The sequence below is a fragment of the Botryllus schlosseri genome, chromosome 1 (assembly GCF_051294905.1).
Source record: "Botryllus schlosseri isolate E-star chromosome 1, Bs_hap1, whole genome shotgun sequence".
NCBI classification, from domain to species: domain Eukaryota; kingdom Metazoa; phylum Chordata; class Ascidiacea; order Stolidobranchia; family Styelidae; genus Botryllus; species Botryllus schlosseri.
In genome coordinates, this window is record NC_137236.1 from 8,459,547 (window position 1) to 8,482,284 (window position 22,738).

General features: G+C 39.1%; 2 protein-coding genes across 2 annotated transcripts in view; both read left to right on the forward strand.

Annotated features, from left to right (window-relative positions):
• LOC145433477 (uncharacterized) overlaps positions 1–22,738 on the forward strand; it is a 288,213-nt gene that overhangs the window by 204,131 nt on the left and 61,344 nt on the right. The window lies entirely within an intron of this gene.
• LOC145432877 (uncharacterized) overlaps positions 14,642–22,738 on the forward strand; it is an 89,436-nt gene continuing 81,339 nt past the window's right edge. The window contains exon 1 of the mRNA XM_080309706.1: positions 14,642–14,701. The gene's annotated coding sequence lies outside the window, so the exon portion shown is untranslated. The remainder of the gene's footprint in view (positions 14,702–22,738) is intronic.

A 22,738-nucleotide genomic window follows, 5' to 3' on the forward strand; every position in this document is an offset into this window, starting at 1 on the left:
TATCGATTATTACACTAGACCGGTCAGTGTGAAATAGTTTGATCGTAAATTATGATATATGACGTCGTAGTTTAGTCGTGTCAAATGACCGATCGTGTTCTCTTTCCTCGCTATTGATTGCTACCTGAATAATACTTTCGGCTTATTCGCTGTTTCGCGCCTACAGAATAGTCTGCTGTTCATAGTCACAGATTCATCGCGATAGCACAATTTTCACACCTCGATCAGTAGAACAACACCACACTAACGCAGTTGGCGAATCACATAGGTCATACATTTTACGCGAAATATTGTATTGTGGTATACAAATATGCAAACTATTCTTTCAATTCAACAAGTCTAGTTAACGAATCGATTTTCAAGCTGCCGACACAGTTTTTAACACGAGTGAGTTGATATTTCTTCCCGGGTACGAGCGAGGCTTTGTTCCATTGATCCAAAACCACCTCACCAGTATCATCCTTCAATGTAAAACTGTATAATTTCAACTCCTTTCCGGCCCCAGAATTGACCATCTTCTCCTCTCGAGAAACACAAGTAGCGGCGATCGAAACGTATTCATCTTTATTCCCGTATACCGATTCGCAGGTCAATAATGGGTATTCTTCAGTCGTATGTCTCGATTTTCCATGCGTGGTTACTGACGAAGCCCGTCCCAGTAATACAGCAGGTTTTCCAGTAAACTTGTCAATTTGGACCCAACCGGATTTGACCATGAGTTTTTTTTCGTTTGGCGAATGCTTTCTCAATGTTCCCGAACAATTCACGATTGAAACACGTGAAAGATATCTCTTCGTTATTACCGTCGATGAATATACCTTTGAGATATTGGCTAACGCCACCTCTTTTGGGTGATGAGACGAATTTGACGCCGACGTGAAAATTTGAAGTTGCTCCGACTTGCATAGTGTTGACGCTGTTCGATGTCATATCGTTTGATAAAGTGGGAGTCATCAGTGTAACTCACTACACAAATCAAGTTGAATCGTATTTGAATGTATTGATTCGACCCAACTCAAATCCTTTGACAAATCCTATTAACGCGATCTGTTGAATCGAACGTAACCTGAATATTACTGACGCCAACATTCACCCGCATCGGATCATTCACACATTCCACGTCGGTGTTTTAACACTTATAGAATCAATACCAACTATCTCTAACCCGATAATATTCAATCATTTTGGTAATTTGCCAACTTTAAATCCATTCGCGGGATGTACTAAAGGTAAATCCAAATAATCCAGAATGAAATATTTGGACTTTGACATTGCGTGAATTGAAATAGGTTTGACAAACATGACTACCAACTTTCACCCAGTCACATTTTAAGATTATACTTTGAAACAATCCTTGAAACTGACAACTCTATTCACGACTCCGTTCCCGTTTGTAAAATAGAGTTTCAGAAATACTATCACTATGACAACTCAACATTTTAACATCTCGCCATGCACAAACGAGTAAAATACAAAAACCTTGGTAAGTCAATCCGTTTGTAGTAACTCACCAAACCAAAACAAAAAGTGTCCGTATGAAAAGTAGACAAGACTACGCGAGTAATCACTACAACCCACAAACATACCAACTCAGTTGTATCCATATCCCATCTTTTTTATTCAACTGTAAGATGAAGTAATTACTACTTGGCGCGCGGTTTGAGATTAACACATTACATTTGAGTATACGAGATTTGAATGTCTGACCAACGTAGTTGAGAATTCTTACAATCGAACGATGGTGTTATATTCAAAGTTATCATGCTGTGAACATAAGGATTGACGCATTGATTTGACATATGAGATTTGTAATAGTTGATCATTACTTGATTATTAAATTATGACATTATTAGACCAGGGTTGTGTTGAAGGTTATTACGATACCAACAAACTTTTCAGAAACATTGTTATTAACATATCGATTTGTAAAACTAGATTAACGTGTCTGAAATGTTTTGATTGGGAAGATTAAGCCGTGTTCGTAAAAACCACGCAGCGTATTGTGGAAATCAGGAAATAATTTACAAATGTAATTGTCTCCAGTAACCAAGACTAAAGATGAAACAACAATTTTCTTTGTTGAACAATAACCGGTACAATACTTTATCGTCGTAATCAGCAGTGAGAATTGAAACACTTTCGCACATTATCCGGCGTCAAGATATCACACTAGGTGAATTGACATATCGCCGCTTGAATAATACCTAATCCGTTCGAACCATTTCACATACTTTGATCATTACAAAAGTAAATTGTGATATGTTTGTTAGATGCATTCAATTCAGTTAGAAGTGTCTAGTGCCCAACACTCGTAATATCAAAAAAGTACTTGCTACACTGTTATTTGCTAAACGTGTTTTGCATTGTTGTTCATTTGTAGTATTGATTGAAATTGTTCTTGAACCCTCAAATAATAATTCCCGACATGAAACCAAGCCGCTGAAAGTCGTTACCATCACGAAGATACAATGTGCACGATGTTTGTCAAATGTGTCCTACCTGGCCAACAGAAAACAATTTTCACTCACTCGAAATGAAACCAATGTGATGGTCTCCATTCGATATTTTGTTTGTGTCAAATACTTTGCAATGAACACATTTGCGTGGTTGAGCTTTACATCATCTAGCTGTTATTTGTAAATCAAGATTTCGGTAAACTTGTAAATGTATCGTTTAACTAACCGACATTTAGTGATTGGGAAACATACCAGACGATACACATCCATCTCCGAAATACTTCATTGATCTTAATTTCCATCATCGTGATAATCGAAGTACATTTCTTTCGAATTCGTAACAACCGACTATGACATGATAAATTTTTGACAAGTTATGCTTAGAAGATTGGTTGCATATCGCGAAAAATAATATACCACTCATATTGATGCTGTTACTCCATTGATCGATATTTTCAAACGAGTAAAATTTATTACTTGAGTTTCTCCGCTTAATGTAAATGTAAACTCAGCCGTCTTTTAACATCAGAAAGACATTGATAAAAAGTAGGCAATCAAACGCTACAAGTTTAACTTTTGTAGGTTGTGTATGATTACCCCGCGCAACTCATTTCTCACCAAAGGTATATGAAATATATTCATGGTACACGAAAATACTCGATATTCTCTACGAACCTGTACAATGATTGGTGACGCTTTCAAACTGTTTCGATACCTCAAGACCTTTATTGTCTGAATGGTTGGTCATGTATCTTGATAATCGAGTAGTTCAACACACAACTAGTATTAACAGAAACACCAGAGTTGCTTACACAAAAGTTTGTAAGTGCACAGTATGCGAATACCATGTGTAAGTCCAGCACAATTGGGGTATCCATCCGAGTTTAGTTAACACAATTTACGACACCAAGGTCACCTCATCTTTCGTAAGACAACAAACCAACCAAGGCTTCAGGATATGTCCATGTCATAGCAATAAATCAGCTACTCCAACAACGGAATACATATGCTTACATCTTACACACAAATCAATCTACTTTGCTAACGAAAAGTGCCGAGCCATCACATGGTTGTCCTCACAACAATACAACTAAAACATACTATCATACAAAATGGCTGTTATAGTCACCAACGGTACATCGTACAAGTAACAAGTCTCGAGAATCCAGTTACTCAAAAAACGTGAAAGTATTTTTACACCAAGTCGTTATGTTGACGAACGCGTATATTGTAATATCATGATCGATTTGCATTCGTTGGCTGCAAAAATGTCACTACTCTAAATAATTATATCTCACTCAAAAGCATACTTGTCACCATTCGTTTTCATCAAGCACGAGTTCAAGAAACTTACTACGACATGAATTGTTATTTTTATGTTGTGTAAATAGTTAATAATTAATTTTAGTAACACTATATCAACATCACGGAGTTGTGCGAATAGATTTACACGTAGTCTTGTGGTTTTAATCGAAGCACACAGCGTGTTCTAATGTAGAGTCATCTCTATTGTACAACAACTCGGTAATCGAAATGTATTAACATTTAAACAGCGATCCTGTTTCGTCACGCAAAAAATATCTTTACTGTCGCAACACTCTGATACTCTGCACAAGATGTGTAAATCCTTTTCACACTCATAATAATACACTAACGGGATACCGACGTCAAGCAACAACGTTTACCAACATCACTGACACTGAACATACGATACCTACCCAAGTAAAAATATCATTTTCACCACCAGGTCAGCCGTTACCTGTGTACAATTACCATTTGCCCTTGGGGGTCTAGCGTTACCCGAGTAACAAATCCTTTTTCACTTGGAAATATATTTTTTCTCTGGGTAACAAACGTTTTTCACTTGGAAATATATTTTTTCCCTGGGTAACAATCCTTTTTCACTTGGAAATATATTTTTTCCCAGAGTAAGAAACCATTTTCACTTGTAAATATATTTTTTCCCCGGGTAACAAACCTTTTTCACTTGGAAATATATTTTTTTCCCTGAGCAGCAAACCTTTTTCACTTGGAAATATATTTTTCCCAGAGTAAGAAACCATTTTCACTTGGAAATATATTTTTTTCCCTGAGCAACAAACAATTTTCACGCGGAAATATAGTTTTTCCCCGGGTAACAAACCTTTTTCGCTTGGAAAGATATTTTTCCCTGAGCAACAAACCATTTTCACTCGGTGGTCCGTCGTTTACCTGAGTAAAAATATCATTTTCCTCTGGAGATCTGGCGTTTACCCAGTGTAACAACACATTTTCTCTTGGTCATCTAGCTTTTCCTAGAGTAACAAAACCATTTTCATTTTGAAATCTGACAAACACACCTGACAATTTGATATTTTTGTATATTGTTACAACGGATAGCGACAAAATATACACCAACAACAACTCCAATACATTTGTGTAATCGCATATTCACTTGTGCTGATGCAACCCATCAAAATCATCGGTTACCCACATGCAATGTGTTGTTGTACATCGACGTTTATGTTTTTGGAAAATTGGACAATAGGCTTCGATAGTTCTGTGATGTCCGGGTTCGTGCTTTGGATTTTCCAGAGTCAAAATGTCTGAATAAAACACCTCCTTGACGATGGTTGGTATGTGGATAACGGTTGGATTTATGTCACCCATCGCGATAACAACTCCAGGTCGAGTTTTCCCCCGCGTGTTTACTATATTGTGTCTTTATTGGTCATGTATGTCTCGACATTCAGTTTGAAATCGGAAACCCTGATAAAGTATGTAACCGGATCCGGATATCAACTCTGAATCGATAAACCAATGAACAATATTCAAAGTAAACATGTTACACCCTGTGTTTCCACGAAAAAATACCATCCAGACATACGTCGCGCTTGTTTGCCCACATCAGTATACGCATAAATGGAGGTGTGTGACATTGCATGCAATGTGTTGGTATACAAACATCGATCCACAGACATTATCATAGCCGGTAGTTTTGATGTAGATCGAATGTCATCACACCCGATAACAATGTCATACCAATAAGCCACATTGCAATGACTCTGAGTCAATCTGAAGCAGGACATACAGACACCGTTCACTGATTTACTCGATGGCTTTATCGCGTTGTAACATTACAAGATAGTCATGACCCTATCTGCAGACGGACCACCCAGACCAATTGGATACATCGGTCAATATTCATCGTGTTGTCGACACCGAAGTTTTCTGCTGAGACTACAGCGTTTGATCCAGGTGAATTATCGAAGTACGGTGCTCGAAATGATTGCGATCAGTCTTTCAGTCACGATGCATGGATGTCGCTACTCCCACATAACGACTCCAGATAAATATCGTGAGCAGTGATTCTGCAAATCTTGGACTGATATTGTGATCCAATAAGGTGTGTTTCTGTGGAATCAAGACTGCAATCGTACACCACAATAGAACACTACCTCGCGATTTCACACACAATCATAAAACACATCGTCGTAAGGGTCCAGTTCGTCTGGCAACATTTCGAAACGGTCGTCGCCACAAGAGATTGGTATCATTTTGAAACGACATCGTCACAAGTCTATTGACGTCGATTCTGTTGGTCATGTCAATCCGTTTCACAATCCACCGTTTTTCAACTCCCCGCACCATAGTGTTACGACACAGACAAGAAGCGTCGGTGGAAATAATAAAACACGGAAAGCACACTTTGGTGTTATTTGACATGGATTTTACACCCGACGAACCTTACATTCGAGCGATGCATTGGAATGACGCTTGTATTATTGACGTAGAAGGAACAGAAATGTATCGATTTATTGGTTTCGTACATATCCAACTAAAACCAGGGTATATGATTGTGCATGGTTCGCATATTCGACTGTGAACGCCCAATTGGTATATGTTGTACAGTTCACTTTCACCGTCGTGCGAATAACCCATGTTAGGGTTCCATGTTTGTGTGTCTGTATGTCATGCTTCAGATTGACTCAGAGTCATTGCAATGTGGCTTATTGGTATGACATTGTTATCGGGTGTGATGACATTCGATCTACATCAAAACTACCGGCTATGATAATGTCTGTGGATCGATGTTTGTATACCAACACATTGCATGCAATGTCACACACCTCCATTTATGCGTATACTGATGTGGGCAAACAAGCGCGACGTATGTCTGGATGGTATTTTTTCGTGGAAACACAGGGTGTAACATGTTTACTTTGAATATTGTTCATTGGTTTATCGATTCAGAGTTGATATCCGGATCCGGTTACATACTTTATCAGGGTTTCCGATTTCAAACTGAATGTCGAGACATACATGACCAATAAAGACACAATATAGTAAACACGCGGGGGAAAACTCGACCTGGAGTTGTTATCGCGATGGGTGACATAAATCCAACCGTTATCCACATACCAACCATCGTCAAGGAGGTGTTTTATTCAGACATTTTGACTCTGGAAAATCCAAAGCACGAACCCGGACATCACAGAACTATCGAAGCCTATTGTCCAATTTTCCAAAAACATAAACGTCGATGTACAACAACACATTGCATGTGGGTAACCGATGATTTTGATGGGTTGCATCAGCACAAGTGAATATGCGATTACACAAATGTATTGGAGTTGTTGTTGGTGTATATTTTGTCGCTATCCGTTGTAACAATATACAAAAATATCAAATTGTCAGGTGTGTTTGTCAGATTTCAAAATGAAAATGGTTTTGTTACTCTAGGAAAAGCTAGATGACCAAGAGAAAATGTGTTGTTACACTGGGTAAACGCCAGATCTCCAGAGGAAAATGATATTTTTACTCAGGTAAACGACGGACCACCGAGTGAAAATGGTTTGTTGCTCAGGGAAAAATATCTTTCCAAGCGAAAAAGGTTTGTTACCCGGGGAAAAACTATATTTCCGCGTGAAAATTGTTTGTTGCTCAGGGAAAAAAATATATTTCCAAGTGAAAATGGTTTCTTACTCTGGGAAAAATATATTTCCAAGTGAAAAAGGTTTGCTGCTCAGGGAAAAAAATATATTTCCAAGTGAAAAAGGTTTGTTACCCGGGGAAAAAATATATTTACAAGTGAAAATGGTTTCTTACTCTGGGAAAAAATATATTTCCAAGTGAAAAAGGATTGTTACCCAGGGAAAAAATATATTTCCAAGTGAAAAACGTTTGTTACCCAGAGAAAAAATATATTTCCAAGTGAAAAAGGATTTGTTACTCGGGTAACGCTAGACCCCCAAGGGCAAATGGTAATTGTACACAGGTAACGGCTGACCTGGTGGTGAAAATGATATTTTTACTTGGGTAGGTATCGTATGTTCAGTGTCAGTGATGTTGGTAAACGTTGTTGCTTGACGTCGGTATCCCGTTAGTGTATTATTATGAGTGTGAAAAGGATTTACACATCTTGTGCAGAGTATCAGAGTGTTGCGACAGTAAAGATATTTTTTGCGTGACGAAACAGGATCGCTGTTTAAATGTTAATACATTTCGATTACCGAGTTGTTGTACAATAGAGATGACTCTACATTAGAACACGCTGTGTGCTTCGATTAAAACCACAAGACTACGTGTAAATCTATTCGCACAACTCCGTGATGTTGATATAGTGTTACTAAAATTAATTATTAACTATTTACACAACATAAAAATAACAATTCATGTCGTAGTAAGTTTCTTGAACTCGTGCTTGATGAAAACGAATGGTGACAAGTATGCTTTTGAGTGAGATATAATTATTTAGAGTAGTGACATTTTTGCAGCCAACGAATGCAAATCGATCATGATATTACAATATACGCGTTCGTCAACATAACGACTTGGTGTAAAAATACTTTCACGTTTTTTGAGTAACTGGATTCTCGAGACTTGTTACTTGTACGATGTACCGTTGGTGACTATAACAGCCATTTTGTATGATAGTATGTTTTAGTTGTATTGTTGTGAGGACAACCATGTGATGGCTCGGCACTTTTCGTTAGCAAAGTAGATTGATTTGTGTGTAAGATGTAAGCATATGTATTCCGTTGTTGGAGTAGCTGATTTATTGCTATGACATGGACATATCCTGAAGCCTTGGTTGGTTTGTTGTCTTACGAAAGATGAGGTGACCTTGGTGTCGTAAATTGTGTTAACTAAACTCGGATGGATACCCCAATTGTGCTGGACTTACACATGGTATTCGCATACTGTGCACTTACAAACTTTTGTGTAAGCAACTCTGGTGTTTCTGTTAATACTAGTTGTGTGTTGAACTACTCGATTATCAAGATACATGACCAACCATTCAGACAATAAAGGTCTTGAGGTATCGAAACAGTTTGAAAGCGTCACCAATCATTGTACAGGTTCGTAGAGAATATCGAGTATTTTCGTGTACCATGAATATATTTCATATACCTTTGGTGAGAAATGAGTTGCGCGGGGTAATCATACACAACCTACAAAAGTTAAACTTGTAGCGTTTGATTGCCTACTTTTTATCAATGTCTTTCTGATGTTAAAAGACGGCTGAGTTTACATTTACATTAAGCGGAGAAACTCAAGTAATAAATTTTACTCGTTTGAAAATATCGATCAATGGAGTAACAGCATCAATATGAGTGGTATATTATTTTTCGCGATATGCAACCAATCTTCTAAGCATAACTTGTCAAAAATTTATCATGTCATAGTCGGTTGTTACGAATTCGAAAGAAATGTACTTCGATTATCACGATGATGGAAATTAAGATCAATGAAGTATTTCGGAGATGGATGTGTATCGTCTGGTATGTTTCCCAATCACTAAATGTCGGTTAGTTAAACGATACATTTACAAGTTTACCGAAATCTTGATTTACAAATAACAGCTAGATGATGTAAAGCTCAACCACGCAAATGTGTTCATTGCAAAGTATTTGACACAAACAAAATATCGAATGGAGACCATCACATTGGTTTCATTTCGAGTGAGTGAAAATTGTTTTCTGTTGGCCAGGTAGGACACATTTGACAAACATCGTGCACATTGTATCTTCGTGATGGTAACGACTTTCAGCGGCTTGGTTTCATGTCGGGAATTATTATTTGAGGGTTCAAGAACAATTTCAATCAATACTACAAATGAACAACAATGCAAAACACGTTTAGCAAATAACAGTGTAGCAAGTACTTTTTTGATATTACGAGTGTTGGGCACTAGACACTTCTAACTGAATTGAATGCATCTAACAAACATATCACAATTTACTTTTGTAATGATCAAAGTATGTGAAATGGTTCGAACGGATTAGGTATTATTCAAGCGGCGATATGTCAATTCACCTAGTGTGATATCTTGACGCCGGATAATGTGCGAAAGTGTTTCAATTCTCACTGCTGATTACGACGATAAAGTATTGTACCGGTTATTGTTCAACAAAGAAAATTGTTGTTTCATCTTTAGTCTTGGTTACTGGAGACAATTACATTTGTAAATTATTTCCTGATTTCCACAATACGCTGCGTGGTTTTTACGAACACGGCTTAATCTTCCCAATCAAAACATTTCAGACACGTTAATCTAGTTTTACAAATCGATATGTTAATAACAATGTTTCTGAAAAGTTTGTTGGTATCGTAATAACCTTCAACACAACCCTGGTCTAATAATGTCATAATTTAATAATCAAGTAATGATCAACTATTACAAATCTCATATGTCAAATCAATGCGTCAATCCTTATGTTCACAGCATGATAACTTTGAATATAACACCATCGTTCGATTGTAAGAATTCTCAACTACGTTGGTCAGACATTCAAATCTCGTATACTCAAATGTAATGTGTTAATCTCAAACCGCGCGCCAAGTAGTAATTACTTCATCTTACAGTTGAATAAAAAAGATGGGATATGGATACAACTGAGTTGGTATGTTTGTGGGTTGTAGTGATTACTCGCGTAGTCTTGTCTACTTTTCATACGGACACTTTTTGTTTTGGTTTGGTGAGTTACTACAAACGGATTGACTTACCAAGGTTTTTGTATTTTACTCGTTTGTGCATGGCGAGATGTTAAAATGTTGAGTTGTCATAGTGATAGTATTTCTGAAACTCTATTTTACAAACGGGAACGGAGTCGTGAATAGAGTTGTCAGTTTCAAGGATTGTTTCAAAGTATAATCTTAAAATGTGACTGGGTGAAAGTTGGTAGTCATGTTTGTCAAACCTATTTCAATTCACGCAATGTCAAAGTCCAAATATTTCATTCTGGATTATTTGGATTTACCTTTAGTACATCCCGCGAATGGATTTAAAGTTGGCAAATTACCAAAATGATTGAATATTATCGGGTTAGAGATAGTTGGTATTGATTCTATAAGTGTTAAAACACCGACGTGGAATGTGTGAATGATCCGATGCGGGTGAATGTTGGCGTCAGTAATATTCAGGTTACGTTCGATTCAACAGATCGCGTTAATAGGATTTGTCAAAGGATTTGAGTTGGGTCGAATCAATACATTCAAATACGATTCAACTTGATTTGTGTAGTGAGTTACACTGATGACTCCCACTTTATCAAACGATATGACATCGAACAGCGTCAACACTATGCAAGTCGGAGCAACTTCAAATTTTCACGTCGGCGTCAAATTCGTCTCATCACCCAAAAGAGGTGGCGTTAGCCAATATCTCAAAGGTATATTCATCGACGGTAATAACGAAGAGATATCTTTCACGTGTTTCAATCGTGAATTGTTCGGGAACATTGAGAAAGCATTCGCCAAACGAAAAAAAACTCATGGTCAAATCCGGTTGGGTCCAAATTGACAAGTTTACTGGAAAACCTGCTGTATTACTGGGACGGGCTTCGTCAGTAACCACGCATGGAAAATCGAGACATACGACTGAAGAATACCCATTATTGACCTGCGAATCGGTATACGGGAATAAAGATGAATACGTTTCGATCGCCGCTACTTGTGTTTCTCGAGAGGAGAAGATGGTCAATTCTGGGGCCGGAAAGGAGTTGAAATTATACAGTTTTACATTGAAGGATGATACTGGTGAGGTGGTTTTGGATCAATGGAACAAAGCCTCGCTCGTACCCGGGAAGAAATATCAACTCACTCGTGTTAAAAACTGTGTCGGCAGCTTGAAAATCGATTCGTTAACTAGACTTGTTGAATTGAAAGAATAGTTTGCATATTTGTATACCACAATACAATATTTCGCGTAAAATGTATGACCTATGTGATTCGCCAACTGCGTTAGTGTGGTGTTGTTCTACTGATCGAGGTGTGAAAATTGTGCTATCGCGATGAATCTGTGACTATGAACAGCAGACTATTCTGTAGGCGCGAAACAGCGAATAAGCCGAAAGTATTATTCAGGTAGCAATCAATAGCGAGGAAAGAGAACACGATCGGTCATTTGACACGACTAAACTACGACGTCATATATCATAATTTACGATCAAACTATTTCACACTGACCGGTCTAGTGTAATAATCGATAGTAGCGGCTGGACGAGAAATAATTCAGCGCGCAGGTCATTCGAAATATAGGTCGCACTGCTTAATCCTCTTGCAAGCCACGTTTCCGTTTGCGCGGTTATTGTTGGCGACTCGTACATATTCAACACCACGCGAGAGATACCTGAAAGTACGAATCACGACCGCGCCCATAAGAACACATGGCGAATCACCACCACAGCCTATACGCGAAAGTACGACATGCGAGAGATGCCTATACCCGAAAGGGCGATTCACGACCGCACCCATAAGAACACATAGCGAATCACCAACACAACCTATACGCGAAAGCACGACATGCGAAAGTACGACGTGCGAGAGATGCCAATACCCGAAAGTACGATATGCCGACGCGACCATAAGAACACATAGCGAATCACCAACACAGCCTATACGCGAAAGTACGACATGCGAAAGTACGATGTGCGAGAGATGCCTACACCCGAAAGTACGATATGCCAACACGAGTTTTCAATACGAGTCACCGCCGCAGCCTATACTTGAAAGTACGATGTGCGAGCGCACCCATAAGAACACATTACGATGTGCGAGCGATAGGGGGGGTCTAAAAGTACGATATGCCAACACGAGTTTTCAATACGATGTGCGAGCGGGCCCATAAGAACCCATGCAAAAAAACGTTAGTTCGCGACCGATCCTATATACTACTATCATATGGTGCTCATATCAAAAGCATTCAGAGATATCACACGTATAAAGCTATATTATTGCGAGAGTGCCTTACTTGTATCTTACACCTTACTTACGGACAGTCACGCAATCAGTTCTTCCGAATCGGGATAATAGCATCTGCGACAGAGAACACTGTAAACTGATATCATTTGGTTAACTTTTAGCCACTCAACCTCCAATTCTTCGACAGTAACAAAGTTGCGCTACAATACAGGCGGCAGTAATCTGTCTAACAGCCGGGAATGTGAATCTAAGCTCCTCCTCGCCACATCATCTGCATAAGCGACGTCTTACTAAAATCCGTGCTACAAGTCGGCAGTTACTAAATCAAAAACAACGAATATAGGCCTGGTGTAAATGACCATTGTAGTCGACAAACAACATTAATACCACAAACAACAACAGCCGAGAACGTTGATGTTTGTATTGTGAATTTATTATCGGGAATGTCACTGCCAAGGGAAATCATCCCTCGCCTAGGATCAGAACGGCAGTGTGTATTTGCAAACAGCTTTGTCTATCTGAACAATCAGCGTATTGCGAAATCCAAGATTTTATGGTGTGCGATATCGGTTCCGATGAATGTGCAACTGACATTGGTTGCCACCCCAACATCAATTTTGCTTTTAAAAGTATACAAACTTCGTATCGAATTCGGCGGAATACATATCTATCTATATATAGACCCCTTAACAAATTGAATGTATCTTATTTGTCGCATTATAAAGATATATTATATTGGACTGATAAATGAGCAATTGTTCTCAGAAGGTTGACATGAATTAGGATTTTAAAAGCAGTGGGTTCCGAGCCCCTACAACCGCATGGTACGTCACTATTGAACTCGCGTGACCTAGTCTGAGCTTCCACGATAATAATGATTAATAAAGATGTTACAAAAATTGACACAAACGTTGCAATAATATCGATAAATAACATACGTATTAAGAGCGATATTGCACAATGCACATTCATCAGAGAGATATATCATATCGTATAACGAGCCATGTATGTCTGTCAGGCCAAAGTCTACCGACCTCTTGCCTACAATAAGTATACAGTATTTGCTACTGCTACGTGTAGTTAGAAATTCGATAAGAATGTATCGTTATCAGGTAGGACACACCCAATATATTATACTATAGAATTCTCGAACTTCCAGTTATTATGCGAACGAAAGACCGATGTCAATTAATTTTCGTTTACAGTGAGAGTTCATTATGCGAAATTTGTTTTTTAATGTCATTTTATGCAGTGTGGTACGACAAGAGCTAAATATAATTCCAGGCTGTAAAAATATGTATCAAACAAATCACCATTGAGGACAAATATTTTTTTGGTTCACATTGAATTTTTGAAATTTTCCTGAAAATTTACCAAACCTAGGAAACAACGTGATGAAAGCAGCATCACACTGCTTAATCTATTGGAGATATCATAATTGAGACTACCTGAGCTCTACAACATATAAGAAACTGCGTAGTTGATTCTACTTATTTGACATGAAAGATGTGCAGTTTATATAAGCTTTAGGCAATCTAAGTAGCCAATATAAATGGGAATATCCATAATGAAATATTGGAAATATTATAATAGCACTGTCTCAAATGCGATTCCTTTCATTCGCATTTTACATGTTGATTTGTCGGAAATCACCCGTGAAACCGCTCCAAAATATGTAATAGAGTTTATGTGCCGATGCAGTGACCATTACCATTGTCTTGCCCAATGTGGCATCCGGAGTAGTAGTAGTATTGTAATGGTACCTCTGATCCGCCTCGAATCATCCGACTCAATTTGACTTTGGGTAAGTGGTTCGTGTGATGCCAATACCTGCATGAATTTGGTAGACTGGATTTCGCAACACTAATGCCAAAAGAAAGTTCTTACATCACGCAGTAATCAGTGGCTAGTCGCCAATCAATCATTATTTCCCCATCTTGTACGGTTAGCTATATAGTGTCACACATTCTTCTGTCGTTTCGCCATTCAATTGGATAAATTCTTATTCGAGAAGTTGAGAAAGCCGCCGTCTTTCGTCAGACCGCTGGTATTTTGTTTTGGTAAGATATATTAATGTTGTGGATGCAGACTTGAGTTGTTGCTAATGCGATGTGTATCTGTAGGTAAAACCATCGTTGCTTCAGTCGACATGCATCGTCAATCTGGAGCGAAAAGAGTTACAATCCGCTGCGGAAAGCCATTTGATACCGTACATTTCATTGCGAAAACGGGACAACGCGGGAATAGCGGTAAGATGCATACTCTGTACCCTATTCAAGTTTGCGATAGCCATGTGTGTATGAATGCCGATATTCTAATGGCTGAAGTCCTCGTATCACTAATAAGGTATGACCCGTCTTAGCTCTAGACCAGAGGTCTCAAAGTCATGTGCTCGCGGGCCAGTTTTCCCGTTTTGACGACGCCGCGGGCCGCAGCACTTATAGGGGTATTCTATGTCTTTCCAAGTAGGCCTTATTTGGCGGGAATGAATTGTCCTATTGAAAGTGAGCCGATCCAGCATACTGACAGTAAAGACACATCGTCAAAATGTGTTTTGCTCTTGTATAAATTTAGGCCTGGCACGTAAAGAATCATCACATAACTATTTGAATAGAATTGTTGTTGTACTTGATATATATTAATTATAAGATGTAGACACCATATGGGCGGACAAATATATGATGCCATCATAAAAGCAATCGGGTTATAATTTTACCGCTACTATGAATATTTTGAATTTAACGACTTGATAATAGAAACTGATCTGATATCAAAACATTTTTAGGTTGACCATTATAATTCCAATCCAGGATTCGGTTGTACTTCTGATATGTGTATTAATCTCATGGCCAAATATCTTCAAATACAGGAACAGAAAAAATAATAAGTATGATATGAATATATTAATGAATGTGTCTTAGTGATTGAAATGTCGGAACGCCGAACGGCCCATTTTTGTTACATCGATGGAGCGTACCACTGCGGTACTCGGTACCTTGAAGTGGCCTTAATAACATGGTTTAGCGACCCAAGATGTAACTAACAGATTGCCCATGGTTGCCATAACTACTTGCTTGGTTAGCGAAATACAAAGCTGCCAACTTCTGATATATTACCATTCCCCTGATACGCGATTAGTTTGTTGCGTTCATGGTTCTAACAAATTCACGGCATTCCGAGTCACTCCGAATCAACTCGAGTCATTTACATTTTGCCACCGAGTTTGCCCGAGTCTGAGTAATTCTAAGAAAGGTCGCGTCCAAGTCCAACTCACAAATTTCAGTCACGAATCGTCCAAGGGTCACGTTTTGTCATCATGAATTGGTAATGTGGCGAAATAGGGAATCTTCCCCTGTATGGTAGCGTTTGCAATGGATGTGATAGTGAAGTTTGACGAATAGTGTCAGGCTTTCGGAGCAATTTAAGAGGGAATTTTGACTTTATAACCTAAAAAGATTTATGTGACACTTATATATTGTCAAATTATTAAAAATCTAAAATGTCGTCGCGAGCCGCACAAAATGCTCTGGCGGGCCGCATGCGGCCCGCGGGTCGCGTGTTTGAGACCTCTGCTCTAGACCTACTACTTCGTTACTCGCGCTGATTGTGTATTATTACGAAAGGATCCTGTAAAATTAGCGACAATTCTATATGGTAAAATGAACACACAATTACCGAACAATTACGCGACTTGAATAGTTCCTATAGTCGTAGTAAATAGGACCTTGTGTCATGCCAGTCGCATTGTTCATGTATGGATTTGTCTCGAGAAACATCATCCATACTCAGAATACAAATTTATTCTATAGACTAGAGCAGTGGTTCTCAACCGGGGGTCCGCGAAACATTTTCAGGGGGTCCGCGAGACCTATGAATTTGTAAAGTCATTAACCCCTTTAATGGGGGGGGGGGTCAATTTTTGCAGAACTGACCATCGCTTTTTAAATTCATACCGTGGCCTCACCAAGACTTGAATCGGAGCTGTTCCAGTTTAGAAGCGGGCGGAGTATAGCCTTCTACCGTTTCCGGCCTCGATCGACATCCCATGACAAGACTAGGTTTTTTTATTAGTCTAAATAAACAAACTTTCAAATCTCTCTCTCTCTCTTTCATTTTTCAAGACTGACCCCCAGCGTCAGAGAGTCAAATCATACCTCACTGCGTAGCCACCGTTGCATGGTTTCGAATAAGCCGTCAACCGTAGCCGTCAACCGCGCGGCTCGCCAGATATCGAAAAATCAAAAATACATAGAAAATTTACATATGGGCGTGGTCAGTGAGTGGTCATAATGGTCAAGTTCAAGATCAATACCGAATCAAACCTACCACCCAGTTAATGGCATGAAACAACGTTGTATACTTTCTCTTGTCATATGGAACCATTTGCAGGCATAGTAAACCAGTTTATGGCTCGTATTCCGTCACGAACTTGGACTTGAACTTGACTATGTTCTTGAAAATCACCGAAGCGTGACCATAATTAACAAAAAAAAACAGAAAACTCCTCATATCAAGGATTGATGTTCGAAACGGCGAAAAATTACGCAGAATACCGTACAAGTCGACTTCTGATGTTCTGGCAGAATTTACGACTATATTTCCCCTTCGGGAAATATCTGGAAATAACCACTTTTTTCTACATGCGTATTTTCGACCGAACTCCGACCGAACTCTGTATGATTGTTGATACTAGAAAACTGTCATCCCTTGTACCTTAGAATTAGGTATCGCATAAATCAGAAGATGGCTGGCTTTCCATAGAAACCAAAAGCAACCCGCTACGACATATATCTTAGGAGAAACTGAGAGATGAACTTGAACTGACCCACCCCCACCCCCCATTAGAAGGGTTAACAACATAATTTTTGTTTTATTTTTAATTAGGAAGAGCATGAGACAATTTCGCTTCAAAATTGCTGAAACTTTAGAACTCATAGGGCCTATTATTAAAAAGGTCGACTGATATGAAATATCTAACTGTGCAAACTCATCTTTGTCGAATTACCAATAGCATGTCGATGCGAGCATATTGCTGGATAGTTTTTATTGGGTTTGTTGAAAAATGAAATGTTGAAAATAGCATTTTGGATTAGGAGTTGTCAGTCTCAGCAAATTAGGTAACAGTCGTTTTTTAATAGTTCAACAGTCCTTCGATGATTGCGTTGCCACCTCACGCACTGACGACCTTGTTGGTTCGCTATTTCGTTGTAAAATGTAGATGAAAGAGACAGAAATCGCAGCGAGCCCCATCAATACTCCACACACATAATACGCAATGCGAACTTCACCAGTCAAATCAATCATTATACCTGTAATCGCAAGCTCCATGCCAAGATATATTATTAAACACCACAGCGGACTTACCTAGTAAATAAGTAACGGGCAGCGTAAATATCGTGCTGAGAAATCCCTCGTAACTCAAAGCGTGCGTCATGTTTTCCACACCGAAAACCTCTGTGTACAAAACGACATGCAAGGACCCAAACGGCGCGTAGGTAATTCCTAGGATGCACGCCACCACGCACTGTACAACGTAATCTCGAGACAATGTAATAGCGTATGTTACGAATGTGGCCAGTGTGGCCGTGACCCCCAACAGCAGCGACCTGCAAAACAATTTTAATCTGTTGGGGTCGCCGCGACGCTATCACCATAAGAGTGAAGCCAACTATTGCACCAACACCTCCAGTCCTCCACCCATAGAAAATAAACGGAGTGAGTACAGTTACTAACGAAGCAATTGAAGTTTTCCATAGTCATTGTATGGCGATACAGCTTCCTACTGCATAGCAGTATTATTTGTTGTTAATTTTTTTCCTTCTACGCTTCCCTGTTAAAGGATTTCATAGTCGGAATCCCCCTATTATAGTGGATACGCCAAAACAGGTGGAATAGGAGTAGTCGTATGACCACTCGACTAATAAACGATATAAAACTGTACGATCAGGCTTTCATAACAACGTATATCGATTTTGAGCTCATGTACACTAATATATTGTTGTTCTGTACGATTAGTACCCCTTTGATATACGGGTGTGAATATACACCCCTTGTATATGATACTAGAATCTATACCTCATACTTACAACACTTCATAAATCGAATACAACATGTTAATCCAAATAACGTTTCCACGTAAAGACGTAGGAGGTTATGCATGTAAGCGCATAGGATTTAACATCACGACATAATTCTGACTTAATTTCTGTCTTCGTAAACCTCCTGTTGGATGTGAATACAGAGTGCAAGAGTTCTACTTCGGAAAAATAGAGACAATTCTGCGTCTGGTTTTGTACTTCAACACGCGTGTGCGTATCTGACCGAACTCGTTGACCTTTCCAATTAGGCTTACGCTATCTCTCGAGGAATAGTCATTTCCATTTCTGCAGATAATTAGTCAGGTCTAGTGCGAACATGAACCGTGTTGAATCTTTGTTCCGTACGCCGTTTTCGCAGTTACCACACTTCAAGTCACAGCTCACCGGCGGACCTCTCGTGGCACATACGTTTAAATCACGGTTGCCGGGAAATTCATGTTACCGTACCATCATTAAGTTACTTGTATACGTTGGAAAACGTCATTGTGACGTCATGTTGATAAAAAGTCGCTTGCATCCCTTTCCCCACCACCCGATATTATCACGAGCCGCCACTGCCCAAAGCAATGATAAATTCCAAGCGAGCTGAACAAGGCCAATGAGTTTCCGCAGCAAATTACCCACGACCAGGCACTGACCTTTGACACGTGCATTCAATCACGGTCGACCATGATTTTGCCGTGGTCCTCACTTCTGTTTATAGCTTATAATGAATATAAATATATCATATTACGCGGTTGAAGCTTTTAAAGTGCATAGGAATTTACATATAATTGGTTAGTTATAGTCATCCACGGATATTATTATGTTGCGTCGGACCAACACTATGCAACAAGTGATCGTCAGTAGCGTTCGAGGAGAAGAAATGCCGAAGAATTCATTGGTACATCTGTGGAGCGTACCACTAACTAACTCGCGATAATCACATGGATAAAGAGATCAATGATCACCTAGATGTAACTAACTATATATCATGGAGGTAACAGAATGCCAAATGGCATATTAGCTCATCTTCCATCGCATGGTAGCTTTTAAAAAGTAGTTTGATAGTGAAGTTTGATGAGATTTACGGTTATTGGAGTAGTTTTAGAATGAACTTCAAGTTCTGAAATCTAAGAAAGACGTGTGGCAGTTGAAAATATTGTCGAATACATGAAAATCCAAAATGCCGTCGCGGGTTGCGTGTTTAAGACCTCTGATCCAAACCGTGTTTTGAAACTGCTCCAAGTAAATAGCGCGTATAGTTGTGTGTTCAGCGCAGAGGTGGTCAGTGGTCAGTAACGAAGTGCTTCTACTCTTCGCAGTAGTTGAAGTTGATTTTGCCCACACGCACCACATAATAAGTAGCTATGATTTTAAACTACTTCTACCTGACAGTTTTCAGTTTCATAGGCAACAATAGGCGTAGAATACAAACTTATACTTACTTACTTACTTGTGGACCATCACTCATACTTCTACTTTGAGTCAAAATTCCGGCGTTACTGCTACTTTTAATTGACTAGCGACAGTGACTACATTGACCACCTCTGGCCCAGCGACCCTCAGACGAAGTTTTTTATGACCACGGGTATCATCATTATACTCGTGCATGTGAGAATCGATACCGCTTCGCCCCTTGCTCATACTCGCTGATATCATGCAATCGGACTCGCACGTGGAATGTATTTGTATAAATGTGCATATTGGGCCTGTCAAAATCGAGGGTCTGAGTGATTCGGTTGTAGTGACGTAATATATAATATGCGTTAACATTTACATTCCATTAAAGATGATATGGCATTGTCTCGATCATATACATATACGCATATCAATGTCGATCAAAAGCTCACAAAAACGTCATGTCCACTAGAGTGTTAGCTTTGTACTATATGTGTAGGCCAACGTATGCTGTGATACGAATAATCGATGTTTCACGGTTTCTGCATTGGTAAGAAAATATCAGACTATAATGATCGTTGAAATTTCAACTCAAATGGGGTACAGTGCCTCTTTCTCCGATTTCGACACACTATTCGCACTATTCGGAGAATTTTGTGGAAAACAACCCGAGCTAGTGTGGCGGAAGTGTTTTAACGGGGAGTAGACTATCTAAAAGTATGCGCAACTCATTTACATGATCTATAATATAACCTACCACTGCAATCATGTGAATATGATGCAAACATTGTAGGAACATATTTTAATTTGTAATAAGAACTTAACAGCTTCTTGGAGATACAGAACTTCAATTTACAATTGAATAGTATATTCATATTGAAATGAGCCCGAATATTTTCGGCTGACACTCGTCAGGGGCAATCGTCAGCAACTAGTGGAGAATTCAAAAGAACACCGTATATCAACAATCGTAGCACGAAATATGACGTCACCAACATGAAATGTCGAATACGAAACACAAAGTAGCAGTAAATAGGCTCCTTTATGTGGAAGCATCCTCTCATCACATCAGTCCAGTGATATTAGCTCAAACATGTTTAAACAGAAATTCCTAATCAGTCCCAATGAAGGAATTGAAACCTTCCCCTTTCTCCTGTTATATAACCACTAAATAACTTCAAGATGAGATGTTAGATAGAAATGACTAGGCTGTTCATTAGAAATTCACACGAAAAGTAGTCGTCGGAAGCGTTATGCGTTAATATTACATTCGCCACCAATGTATCTTTGCGGAAATGGGTTTCGGCACTCGTTCATATCCAATCAAAGACGCGGATATTCAGGACAATAAATACAAAGGTGCAAAATTTGTTTCGAAGTAATAAAAGTCTATCCAATTTCTACATATAATGTGATGTTATTTTGAAGAAAAGTATTTTTGTTACTGTTTATCACTAGGCTACAATCAATAATAGTCGCTCAAGACAGATGACGGTCGCACGATAATGGAGCTAATTTCGAACGGAAACTTTGAGTGGGTCCGCAGGGGTCCGCGGCGGTCCAAAGGGGGTCCGCGACGACAAAAAGGTTGAGATCCACTGGACTAAAGAGACATTAGGGAAACTAGTGCTAGCTATGAAAACATATCGTATCATGATATTCTGGGATGCAATGGTTTTGATGGTACGTTCAGCCGTACTTGAAGCTATTGTCCAAATGGAAATGCATACACAACATTAATCTTTTAAAGATTGCGCTTATTTTGAACATTTTATTCATAGTTTAATTGGCCATGGCCATTCATGCAAAAAACATTCAAAATTAAGGCAAAATTAAGTGCGCGTACTTTTATATCGTCAATTCCCCGTTACAATACAGTCGTCCCGTTAGCTCGGGTTATTTCCCACGCAATGTTTCGAACTGGGGGTATCTTATCCCGCAGCGTTCAGCGTGTCCAAATGGAACAAAGAGGCACTGTGCCGCTTTTTAGAGTAAGAGCCTTTTGTACAAGATGCTGTGAAGGTTTTTGTCAAAATGATCAACTAAAGATATTTGCATTTGAGAGCTAAAGAATCAAATCTTCAGAATATTTCTTCATTGTATAATAGAGGATGATACTGTTTCTTGCCCATTAAAACCGAATGGACTTACTCCTACCCCCTTGTTTTTACGACAGTCCTTGAAATATGTGGGGGGTTGTTACCAAACCTAGGAAATTTTTGTAATGTAAAAGGGTCGCTGCATGAACTGATGTAGGACTGCATATGCAGTGCACGACATGCTAGTTGTACTCTAGGCCTACTTGCGTTCAGGAGTTCACGTGATGAAATGCCTCAGGGTGAGTTTTTACGAATTAGACCAAACTGCAATAAACTGCTCTTGCATGGCTGAAGTCGTGACCGGCAATTCAGAATGACACATATTGTATAGGGGGTATTTCGATAGATGTTAGTCCATTGTGATAGTGAAATTATCGACACTATACCGAATTGGCAAAGTGCATTATCCGAACTTGGTAGCCTACCTGTTAATACCACCTATTTAAATTTTCATTGTGTTCGTTCCAAAGATCGGGCTTCGATATTTGATCCAGCCCACCCGCTCGCAGTCCAGGAAATC